The sequence below is a fragment of the Schistocerca serialis genome, chromosome 3, assembly GCF_023864345.2.
Source record: "Schistocerca serialis cubense isolate TAMUIC-IGC-003099 chromosome 3, iqSchSeri2.2, whole genome shotgun sequence".
NCBI classification, from domain to species: Eukaryota; Metazoa; Arthropoda; class Insecta; order Orthoptera; family Acrididae; genus Schistocerca; species Schistocerca serialis.
In genome coordinates, this window is record NC_064640.1 from 334,939,195 (window position 1) to 334,951,834 (window position 12,640).

Genomic DNA, 12,640 nt, shown 5'->3' on the forward strand with positions numbered 1-12,640 from the left:
AAATCCAATTTTCATTGTAAATGCAAGTTCTAAATTTCTGATCTTTCATAAAAGATTGTTAATAAAGAGTGATTAAATTTACTATATGCTACACAGAAATGCTCGTAGAACAAACACATTTGTTGAAAACTTTATGCTAGATTTGAATCGAACCCACACCACAGACGTGACAAGCGAGCACGCTACCACAGAGCTGCACATATAGTCGGACGAAAATGTCCTTACTTACAATATTAAAGACGCTCTGAAAACTTCAAAGTCGATTTTCTCCAGAAATTTTTAGAGTTACACCGCTATGCTTTGGAGACTGATATTTCCGTTCTGAATTTAATGTATAATAAATATAAACCAACTTAAAAATCCAATCGCCGTGTGGTCTCCTTGTTAATACTGTATCAGCCAAATTGCTCCTTTGTCAGATTAAATTCTAATGTCTCGTTCTGTATGTCTGTTTAGGATTTTGGGGCACATCTTGCAGATTACAGAGATTAGGCTGATAAATTCAAAATTTCTTATGTCTTTTCCATCTGCTTTCGTTTGCAGCGTAATGATTAAAGCGATGTTCCTGTATTGGGAAACTATCTTCTTCCACACAGATACTGAGCCTAGTTTGATAAGTTCCCTTTAGTGTTACTTAGCCTCAGTCTTTGACTACCTTCTTTTAAACTGCATCGTCTCTAACTTTTCTTCCTTTCTTCATGCCTCAATTTTGTTTATACGCCTTATCTGACATTCCTTCTAGGGTGACATTTTTTCATTTTTGTTTATGTTCGTTTCTCATTCATATAGTGAACTATAAAAAGATTTAAAGAAGTCTTAGAATGCTTGCATAGTTATCTCTATGTTGTAACTTATTGTTCTGGAGCCATCTTAAATGATGGAATATTGCGCCTACTCAGCACGCATTTCCGCTTGGTATTTTTCATATCCTTATTTTTTATGTTGTTTCGCTTATCATATTTTACGAGGTGCATTCAAGTTCTAAGGCCTCCGATTTTTTTTCTCCGGACTGGAAAGAGATAGAAACATGCGCATTGTTTTAAAATGAGGCCGCATTCATTGTCAATATGTCCCAGAGATGGCAGCACCGTACGGCAGATGGAATGTTACCGCCAGCGGTGAGAATGAGAACTGTTTTAAATACTTAAAATGGCGACGTTTTCCTCACTTGAACAGCGTGCAATCATTCGTTTTCTGAATTTGCGTGGTGTGAAACCAATTGAAATTCATCGACAGTTGAAGGAGACATGTGGTGATGGAGTTATCGATGTGTCGAAAGTGCGTTCGTGGGTGCGACAGTTTAATGAAGGCAGAACATCATGTGAAAACAAACCGAAACAACCTCGGGCTTGCACAAGCCGGTCTGACGACATGGTCGAGAAAGAGGAGAGAATTGTTTTGGGGGATCGCCAAATGACTGTTGAACAGATCGCCTCCAGAGTTGGCATTTCTGTGGGTTCTGTGCACACAATCCTGCATGACGACCTGAAAATGCGAAAAGTGTCATCCAGGTGGGTGCCACGAGTGCTGACGGACGACCACATGGCTGCCCGTGTGGCATGTTGCCAAGCAATGTTGACGCACAACGACAGCATGAATGGGACTTTCTTTTCGTCGGTTGTGACAATGGATGAGACGTGGATGCCATTTTTCAATCCAGAAATAAAGCGCCAGTCAGCTCAATGGAAGCACACAGATTCACCGTCACCAAAAAAATTTCGGGTAACCGCCAGTGCTGAAAAAATGATGGTGTCCATGTTCTGGGACAGCGAGGGCGTAATCCTTACCCATTGCGTTCCAAAGGGCACTACGGTAACAGGTGCATCCTACGAAAATGTTTTGAAGAACAAATTCCTTCCTGCACTGCAACAAAAACGTCCGGGAAGGGCTGTGCTTGTGCTGTTTCACCAACGCAACGCACCCGCACATCGAGCTAACGTTACGCAACAGTTTCTTCGTGATAACAACTTTGAAGTGATTCCTCATGCTCCCTACTCACCTGACCTAGCTCCTAGTGACTTTTGGCTTTTTCCAACAATGAAAGACACTCTCTGTGGCTGCACATTCACCAGCCGTGCTGCTATTGCCTCAGCGATTTTCCAGTGGTCAAAACAGACTCCTAAAGAAGCCTTTGACGCTGCCATGGAATCATGGCGTCAGCGTTGTGAAAAATGTGTACGTCTGCAGGGCGATTACGTCGAGAAGTAACGCCAGTTTCATCGATTTCGGGTTAGTAGTTAATTAGAAAAAAAGTCGGAGGCCTTAGAACTTGAATGCACCTAGTAATTGCATTTCTTCGCATCTTCTCGAAAAGGAAGGAAGATTAGAATTCAACGGTCCATCGACGACGATGTCATTAGTGACAGGACACGAACTCTGACTGAAGAAGGATGGAGATGGAAAGCGGCTGTGCTCTTTTAAAACGAACCATCCAATCAATCATCTTATGCGATTTAGAGAAAAAATGAATAATGTTAATGATGGCAACTGGGCAGGGATTTTAACCACAGTCCCCTGAATACGATTTCGGGGTTTTACCACTGTGCCACCTCCTCAAGAACTCATTTCCTATTCGTACTATTTCACTCGCATGTTCTGTCATGTGCCTGCTAGCATTTGCTCGAACTCTATATTAACTATGTTCTTGCACGTAAAGATGTCATTTTTCTTATTTTTTTCGTAGCTATAATATTTTTCATTGTTCGCATACGTGCCTTTGTTAAATAACTGCCCAGTTAATCTATCATTGGTTCCAAGACATTGGCAATTTATTGTCCCTAAACAAAAATTGATAAAATTTGTGTTTCTATGATCTATTTAGCCAAACGGTGTGTTGCAAGATTAGAGTACGGAAGTTGATGAGTGTGATACGTGAGACATAGCCCGAAATCTCTCAAACATTAACTCCGAATATTTTTTTTTTCGTTCAGGAACTTGCACATGGCTAAAAGTTATCTGACAACATTACGCATTACACACTGCATAGCCAGGGTTCGAAGAAGTTACCGATGCACGTTAACTGTGATTCATTTAGGTACAGTTGCACTCACAGCATTCTTGGTCCAGATGAGAGTGCTTCTGAATCTCAGAGTTTGGGAAAGGAGGAGACAAGCTGACGTGCTGATTCACTGACGGTCACTATCGTCACGTGACAGTCATTCTGTATTTCACTCACTAGTAATATGTTTAGAGCAGAGGGCGTCAGACCTTCACTCACCACATTGTTTGAAGAAAACGTTGGTGGTTACCCCTTTCATATTTCCTCTCCATAAAGCAATGGTGGCAGAGGATTAAGATCTAGATTGAACGTTGGTCCTGTCACTTAATCCTTACTGAGATGGAATTATGTGCTTTCTGCCACCCCTCCCTGCCCCCTTTTCGAGTAAAGTCAAAGATTACAGGCGGATTCCAATTGTCGCAATGTTCCTCTTATGTAACCAAACCACCTACTTGACCTAGCTCCCCTTATGTAAACAAACAACGTAATTTATGGCTAATGTAAATAAACTGCTCACTTTAACTCTCATTTCTGTGTATTCAGGACCAAATTAATAGCTCAATGCTTTTTGTTTAATTACCTTAATGTAAACAAACTGATTTATAACAAAATGGTCACCAGATGCTTTCAGCCTAATGTAGCAAACTGCTTACTTGAGCTATTAGTTTTGTTTACAAAAGTGTTACTTAATTGTCAGATGGTTTTGGCCTTATCCAAGTAACCATAAATTATGATCCAAAATGGTGAGCTCCTCTTCCACACCCACGTAGTGTTTTCCTATTGGTCCCACCAACACCACCATCACCACCACCATCACTACCACCACCACCACCACTCTTCAGGTACCCACCAACATGAGATGAACCTAGCATTTATGCTCTGTACCTTGGTTATTCAACAGCATGAAACATCAGCAGCAGTGGAGATCAGCCATCACACACTTATTATATATCACTGATCAATTAGTATTATTTTTTCCCACAGTGTAGTGGACTCCTGATTGATGATGATGCAGTCAACCTACCGGATTTATGGGAGTCAATCGAGTTTCCACAGCATCTACCCGATTTATCAGGCTTCATGTTTCAACAACCAGATTCTTGCTTGTACAACTTTGAGTCTCCTGCTCAACAGCAGCGCTTTCTCTAAGACGGTAAATTACCACTAATTCCAACGCCAGCACTACCTGTCGTGCAGTTACAATGCACACCTCACCAATTAAAGTGATGCTATTCTCACTAACATACATTCTGAATGTGAGTAGGAGTAAGTATGTGGTTATGGGCATCTCCTCTAACTAATAGTTCAAAACTGTGATTGTGTTTGAAAATCCTTTATAGTGGCATCAAGATCGCGCTTTCATGATATCAATGATGGGAGCTATGAGAGAGTTTTTCAAAGGTGATATCACTATTCAACGATGAAACGGCTTTTGTTTTCTGGACTATCACACAATATGTGTTGTGAACTTCCAATAAACAACTAAAATCTACAACAACGAGATTAGTGAAGAGTACACTCGTTATCTGGAATCAACATTCAGAAACATGATGAGTGCTGTTTCTGTCAGCCATTGTGCTGTGAATGAATGTTTTCAGTGGCAGGAATATGTGTACAGATTTCTCGGGAATGTGTGGCATGCTCGTTTAAAGTTCAATCATGAAGACACTTTGGAGGACTTTTCGCTAGTAATTTTGATATGTGTTGTGATTCAGTACACAGAATGAATGAAGCATCACCATTACTCAAATTTGTGAAAAAAGTCTGTGCATACTAGCACATGTTCACATATCATAAAACAGTGCCCGAAATTAAAAATGTAAATAAATGATTCTTTACGCCTCTTAAGAAATTTTTCTTCTTGGTTTCAAGTAGGTAGAGATGCACACCCATTTTGGCTCAGTGAATTGGGAAGTATTAAAAAAGAGTCTGCCTCCATTTCTGGATGACTAAGCTATAAAGGCTGTGCATTTTTATATGCAAGAAGGCTATATATTTGATAGCAGAATAATTTCTGGTTTATTCACTAGATATAAACACAATATATTTTCTTCTGTAGATACATACATAGCACTGACAAGAAAATACGAAGATGCATATTTCTTTGGTAGATTCTTTAATAACAATGACAAGGTACTAGTTAAAAATAAAGACTGAAACGTTTTTTTTACTCTAGCACTGGTATTTTTCCTGTGGTAGTGTTTTTAAGAATTGTTATCACTCTTTCATGTAGCTGTTCCAGTCGAGACTTTTTAACCGTTATAAATTTTTCTGTATAGGTGTTTCGGTGGAGAAATTTTTAATGCAGGTGATACGATATTGGAGATACATTTGATTCTTGGTAACAGAAGTGATTTTTAACGTAGGAAACGAATCAAAAATACGTATACAGCTAATGATCATCATGGGACTTGTGTCAGGCGGTAAAGAAAACTGCACTGCTGTGCAAAACGTTGAGGACAAAGGTAACTTTCGTATGATGTACCACTGCCAAGTAATATAGCTCGAAGTTGCTTGGACCACACACAGAAAAAAAATGCTGCATTATAGTATAGAATGTAATCGAAAGGAAAACGCGATAAGAGGAATAAATATGACACTTTTCTTCAAAGACAGTAACTACACTGAAGTTACCATGACATTTAATGGTCCAGTGGACATTATAAAAGGCGGGACCTGGTTCTTAACCGGGTGTGTGATCACCATGTACTGCAAAGCATACTGCAACGTGCTCCCATGCTGGTCACAAATTTTCTATTGAGTTCTTGTTGTAGGACCTTCCATTCCTACACCAGTGCGGTTGACGGCTGACTCATGGTCATTGGTGCACGTGAAAATGCCGCAATACGTTTCCCAACACATCCCAAACATACTCAATGGGATTTATCTCGAGGGAACATGCAGGTCAGTCTATTTGCTGAATATCATCTTATTCCAAGAGCCCTTCCACCAGCACTGCTCGATGCGGTTGTGCTTTGTGATCCATAAAAATGAAGTCAGGATTGAATTCACTACTGAGAAAAAAGAACACTCGGGGAAGGAGTACACATTCACAACAATTTTGACTGATGTGGGCACTGTATTCAAAGATTTGGAGGTCAGTACGAGTACGTCCAAGCAACATCATGCCCCCTCCCCCCTTCCACGCCATAACAAATGGACCAACAAAACTATCATTTAGACAATGCTGGCTGGCGAACATTCGGAATATGTATAGGTCTCAGGAACATTGTTGAACAGTAAGAGTTTGGTGATACAAGTACTGTGGTATTGGGAGGCATAATTTAGCATGTGCAAACTAACCTCCAAATGTTTGAACACAGTACGCTCACCTGTCAACGTTATTATGACACTTTACTCCATCTTCATGAGCTTCTTTTCAGGGGTGATTTCGGTCCTGACTTTATTGTAATGGATAACACAGCGCGACCGTACTGAAAAATTGAAATAGAGGAGATCTTGGAAGATAGGATGTATGGTGAATGGAGTCACCAACATGATCCCCTGATTTAAATCCCATCGAGCACTTGTAGGATGCGTTGGGAGACATATTGCAGCTCAACCATATACAGCAATGACCATCCACCAGTTGCCACACGCGCAGGAGGAGGAACTGGACGTCCAACCCCAAAAACTCCTTAACAACGTTGTGATCAGCATGGGAGCACACTGCACAGCAAGCATTTTGATCCACAATGATGACGTACACTACTAACAACTGGGCAACGGCCTTGCCGCAGTGGTTACACCGGTTCCCGTGAGATCACCGAAGTTAAGCGCTGTCGGGCGTGGTCGGCATTTGGATGGGTGACCGTCCAGGACGCCATGCGCTGTAGCCATTTTTCGGGGTTCACTCAGCCTCATGATGCCAATTGAGGAGCTACTCGACCGAATAGTAGAGGCTTGGGTCAAGAATACCACCATAACGACCGGGAGAGTGGTGTGCTGACCCCAGGCCCCTCCTATCCGCATCCTCCACTGAGGATGACACGGCGTTCGGATGGTCCCGGTAGACCACTCGTGGCATGAAGACGGAGTGCTTTACCCTATTAAAAACTACGTCTCGGCTTTTGTAATGTCCAACTGACCATCATAAATTACGGTGGCTTTAGTGTAATCATTGCCTTTGAAGATAGCTGTCGTTTCTTTCGTCTCATTGTATATTTCTTTTAGTTAGCTTCTGTAACAGTCTGTAGCTGCTTTTCTACGTGTGGTCCGAGTTTCATCGTCCTGTGTTACTTAACAGTGACACATCATGCGAAAGTTACTTTCTATCCTTGTTTTTTGCACGCCGGTGTACATATAAATGAGTTTTCCCGAACCTATAAAGAAACTACCACATTGGGAGTACGAAAACGTCCAATATACACATACAGATATAAACAGGTTTTGCGAACTCCACAGTCTCCAGAGCGACTAATTCTTGATTTAAGACTGTGGCCCATTTAAAATTCATCGTGACTATGTAACCCAGTGCGTCATAACATCCCTTCAGCGGTAAACAAAGCGTATTTCGACATGGTTTCTGAGATTCTCCATTGTTTTCCTGAAAACAGCATAATACGTTGATGTAAAGAAAACTTTTTCGAAGTCACACATCACGAGAGCCAATTGTTTGGTATTGACTTCAATTTGCTCTCTCAGCCAGACTGACTGGTTGAGGAAAATACTGAAGGTGACTCTCAGCAGTTCCATTCCAAACTGAGACACTGCTGGATGTCTTTGCAGTGTATAGTGTATCTCTGTTTCCCCACAGCCTCTTTATCAGCGTGGGAAAGTTACTGTCACGTGGAACAAGGTGCTCTGGACATAGCAGCAAATCGCCATGTGCGTCATGCTAAGAAACAGGATATGACAGGACTACCTCCACAACATATTCTTCACCAGAAACCACCGTCACATCCGTGAATTTAACTGATCTGGCGATTTGACTATGGGACAGCCATCGAAAACCTCCAATAGGCAGAGATTTAGCATGGCCTGTCTGTATGGGTTGTTAACATCTAGGTACATGATGTAACTCAATCCGTCAAATGTTTAGAACTGTTCACCAACTTGTGGGTAATCTGCATTCTTATAGATACATTGGCAAAATGCTATGCGAATCTAGCACTAAAAAAGAGCGGCATGTCGAAATCAGTCAATTATGTCATGTTGACACGTGTCTTTTGCAACATGGCACCTCACGTAAGGCCTGGTGCGGTGTGAGACAAGGCAGGATCCAACGTGTGTGTAGTCATGCATGACTACATGTCCATACCCTGTATCCATTATGACACTGCCTGTAAGGTTTCTGGTGTATGTGGACAACGTCGTTTTATGGAGTCTCTCCATCGAATGTAGATATTCGTATGGAAAGTCTCCTACCCGCTACTTCATGATCTGAAACTTTGCATCATCAGGATATGAAGCTCTAGTGAGGTCTCAGCAAGTTCCTGAAGCAGTGCATGCATTAAACATATTTAGTCCAGCAACTACAATGTAATGTTTGGCGTCATCTGCATGCAGAGTTAAATGTTTTTCTCAATGCGCTCAGGCATGACAGTAGCCTGTCATTGAGCAAACTGAGAAATCCTTAGTGATGAAGTGAACATCATACCTGTGATGTCGTAAATTATCGATACCACACCAGGCAGAAGGCACCACGTGGTTGGCAGTAAACCATGCGATGTCCCCACAAACCTGTGGCTGACTCGAATTCACAACTTCTGCTGTACACTCATATAATTCCAACACCGAGCTGGCATAAAAAGACGCCGTAAAGAGGCCAGCCCGGTCTATTTGCGGCATTATAGTAGGTTTTCTGTACTGTGGTTATGTATGATGACTAGGCTCTGATTAATGGATCTCTTGGGGACTTGCTGTTCAAAGGTAAGTTAACACAACGCCATTCAAAGTAAGGGTGCTTCTAATCATTTCTGCTTTCTGTCTAAGCACGCACCTAATCCTTCCCACCTAGCTCTGGCGGATCCAAAAATAGCCACTCAAATTGTGGAAAAATGCAGGTATGTGCCAACGCACTTGGTGGTCCAAGGTGCATGCACTGTGTGTTGTGGCACAGAACCTCCAAGTTAGATGACATTGGTTTCTATGTGCAGTTTCCTATTTGCTATCTAATGGCAACCCACATCTCACAGGATAATCCATGATGTATGATTCGAATCGATTGAGGTTGGAGTTGTAACAGCATACAACGTGATACACTGCTGTATATTGTGAATGCTGCTCTATGAATATTATATGAGAGGAAGTATGATCACCTTCACAATTTGCAACAGGATCTAGTGAACACCCAGCGTCAGTATATATGCCTGTTGGTAGGCATTCTTAATCTACAGGAACTTTAAACCTTAGGCAGGTATTTCCACAAGTACTGGTTCCTGGCTCGAGCAATCAGTGAGATACCTTTCTGCGTACTTTCTCTTAGTAAAAGACTTGAGGCATCTAGAGCAATAATGGCCCATTTGGGAGGGAAGTAAATGGGACATGTTCTGGACCTATACATAGTGTTGTTTCTGTTTCTTGGAGAGCAACAACAGATCTGTATGTTTCTTATACTGACAGGTACTTTGGAGAAATAGAGGGGTCTGATTCCTTCATGGTTCAAGCCTTTTTTCTGCACATCATGCTGTTCTGGCTTTCAATCGTCATCTTCTTTAAGGCCTTAAAGTTGAACTGAAAAACATATGCTCTGCCTCTCAAATTAAAGCGTGTTCTGAAGTTTAACAGATACATCGATGCCATCAGAGTTGTAAGGTCCTCAAGACCTTGAGAGTTTGGACATTAATACAGCCCTGTTTCTCAGCTATAGCATTTGGAAGTCTGATATGGCTCCTCTCCCTCCCCCCCCCCCCCCCTCATTAGTTGGAACAGAGACATAGAGACATGTAAGGCGAAATGAAAGTGGAGTATATGGCTTAGTGTTCTACCAGAACAAATGTCCTAATATGTCACCGGATATAAAGGTACAGCTCAACAATTGAACACCCTGCAGTCTCATCTCATTTCCCTCAGCAATACAGACAATGGATTTCTATTCTACACCACTGCCAGCTTCTTTGAGGTGGGGTTATGTCAGTCCTTAGCATACTACTCTGCCGCTCGTAATGGTAAGATATCGTGGACTGTAGATGATGATTTTGGGGCTCTCCCATTCCAGATTGTGTAGACAAACACTAAGGAAAATGTTTCACTCTTCGTAGCCCCCAGCAGAATTGTCAATATGGGCGTACAAGATCTGGTGCTGAAATGCACTTGCAATCAGAGATCAGATGAAAGCTGGCAAGAGACTGAGCTGGTGCAGTTCAATAAAAATAGGACAGGTATGGGAAGCTGTTGTTACCTGGCTGGTCACTATAACTAGCTGTTGATGGCCCTAGCAGAGTGAAGGCATCAGGCAAAGTGAAGCTCCTTTTGATGGACTCAGATGAGGTTAAGATGCCGTTGATTGACCTGGGCGCATAGATAGTCCCAAACACAGTGACAATCCCAGGTGCAGTGATGGTCCCAGGCATGGAGATGGTCCCGGGTAAGGCGATGGCCATTGACGCAGTGACGGCTTTGGGCAAGATGATAGTCCAGGGAGAAATGAAGCCACCAGTTGAGTAAATGGCCCAAAATGACGTTTCGATGGAATTGGGCGCATAACTGATGGGTTAGGGCATGGTGATGTGGCTGCCAGAAACACACCACTGGCAGCCCCAAAATGTTTGTAAAAAACGGTACTGATAAGTATCTCATTTGGGAAAAGATTCCAAAAACAGAAATTATCCGCAAATGGCAAAAAAAATAGTTTCTGGTACTTCACTGATATTAACACGAATCTGCATCATTAAATATGGACGCCATATTATTGTCAGTTGGTCTACTGCCTCCTAGAATCAGCTCCAGATCATCATCGAGTACATCTAAAAAAGAAGTATCACATAAGAATTTTGTGTAAGCATACAATAATCGTGGAGTAAAACATTAATTACTTATATATCTGCCCATTTATGAGGGTTCAGACCCATCCCTGTGAGGTAATAGAGGAAATGGTGTCATGGCCTAGGATAGGTCATTTTGCTCAATTGCTATTGCAGTGGCGTCACCTCACTATCCTATGACTTTATTGTTGTTGATAGCAACAACAAACAAGAATATCTCATAAGCAATACAAGAACAAGCGAATTATTTGTTGAGTGGTACTTAAGTAAATAAATTAGTGAAATCAAAGTGAACTAGAAATTAGAATATAAATGGAAAACTTGGTTTAGTTTAGAGAGTTACATACTGGCATTCAGCGGGCAGAACAGAAGAGACAATGACCATATGAAGTCAGCAAGTTCCACATAAGCGGGCGCTGTCGATTCAGCCGTCAGGGCATCGCCCGACCGGCTCACGTGTTTCTCAGTTGTCGCATGTGAGCAAAGGCCCTCGCCTACATTCCAAGAGCCAATGACCGACGTTAAGAAGATTCTTCGAGAAGCTTTTCAACGTGACGGAAGAGGCAATGACCGGCTCACGTGTTTCTCAGTCGTCACATGCGATCAGAGGCCCCCGCCTACATTCCAAGAGCCAATGACCGAGGTCAAGAAGATTCTTCGAGAAGCTTTTCAACGTGACAGAAGAGGCAATGGCCGTGAAGTCGTTCACCTCCAGTGAACTGAAGTGAATAAATACGCGAGACGCGGTGGGCCCGACAGATGAAGACAGATGAAGACAGACGGAGACGAAGACGAGAGACGAAGGAAGAAAAGAAGAGTAGCAGTAGTTTTCAGTCAGTTTCGGTGCTGAAGACCGTCATGCAAGAAGAGACTACATCATGCACAGTCGCACCAAGTCCGCCGCTGTAATGGAATAGCAAGCAGCAGCCGCGGCGCCAGAAGACAGAAGTTAAAAGGTATTTGAAGTCTGGTTTTTACATGCCCGGGTGACTTGTGAGGACGGGAAGGAGACGGCCTCACATCAGCAGTCAGCTGTGAGCTGGGATGAAGATCTGACAGCCGAAGACTGGCAAGCGGGAGTCCGTGGTTCGAGTTCGGGACACTGGCCTTGCCCCGCCGCGCCGCTCCGCTGGTCGACGCACAACACACGCGGCCGCTTAGAGAAGAGAAACACTGGGACGCCACATTCAAGGTATCACCATCCGATGCACGACGCCGCTCGCAATAATTAAACGGGCCACCTCGCGCTGCGCGTCTCCGGTCAGCTGGGCGAGACGGCGACACGAGATACACACCGCTACGCGTAATCAGACGCCGCCGCCGCCGCTGCCACAGCAGAAGACTACGCAAACGACACGGCTGCCGCTCTCCGAACCAGAACGTCCCAGTAAGATACAGTTGTACGAAACTTTCAATAAAAGTTATCTTATGTAAAAATGATGTTCCATTCGACCTCATACCCGAGCCAAGGGAGAACCCACCCTGCCCACATGTTGTAAGAGAGAAAAGTTAATTTATTTAATATTTTCACCCTGACAGAATGCTTTAGAATGCTCATCCTGACAATTGACAGCATCAAAAGAGAAAACCCAGTTACATTGAGTGACAGAAGTGTCACATTTAGTAACACAACTGTTACATTTGGATGTCAGAAGCCGTTTTAGTTGGTACATTTGGTGTCAGAGAAAAAACCCTTGGCTCAATATGAGGTGTGAAT

General features: G+C 42.7%; 1 pseudogene; it reads left to right on the forward strand.

Annotated features, from left to right (window-relative positions):
* Positions 1 to 6,719: 6,719 nt before the first annotated feature.
* On the forward strand, positions 6,720 to 6,837 carry LOC126471955 (5S ribosomal RNA; annotated as a pseudogene).
* The last annotated feature ends 5,803 nt before the right edge of the window (positions 6,838 to 12,640 follow it).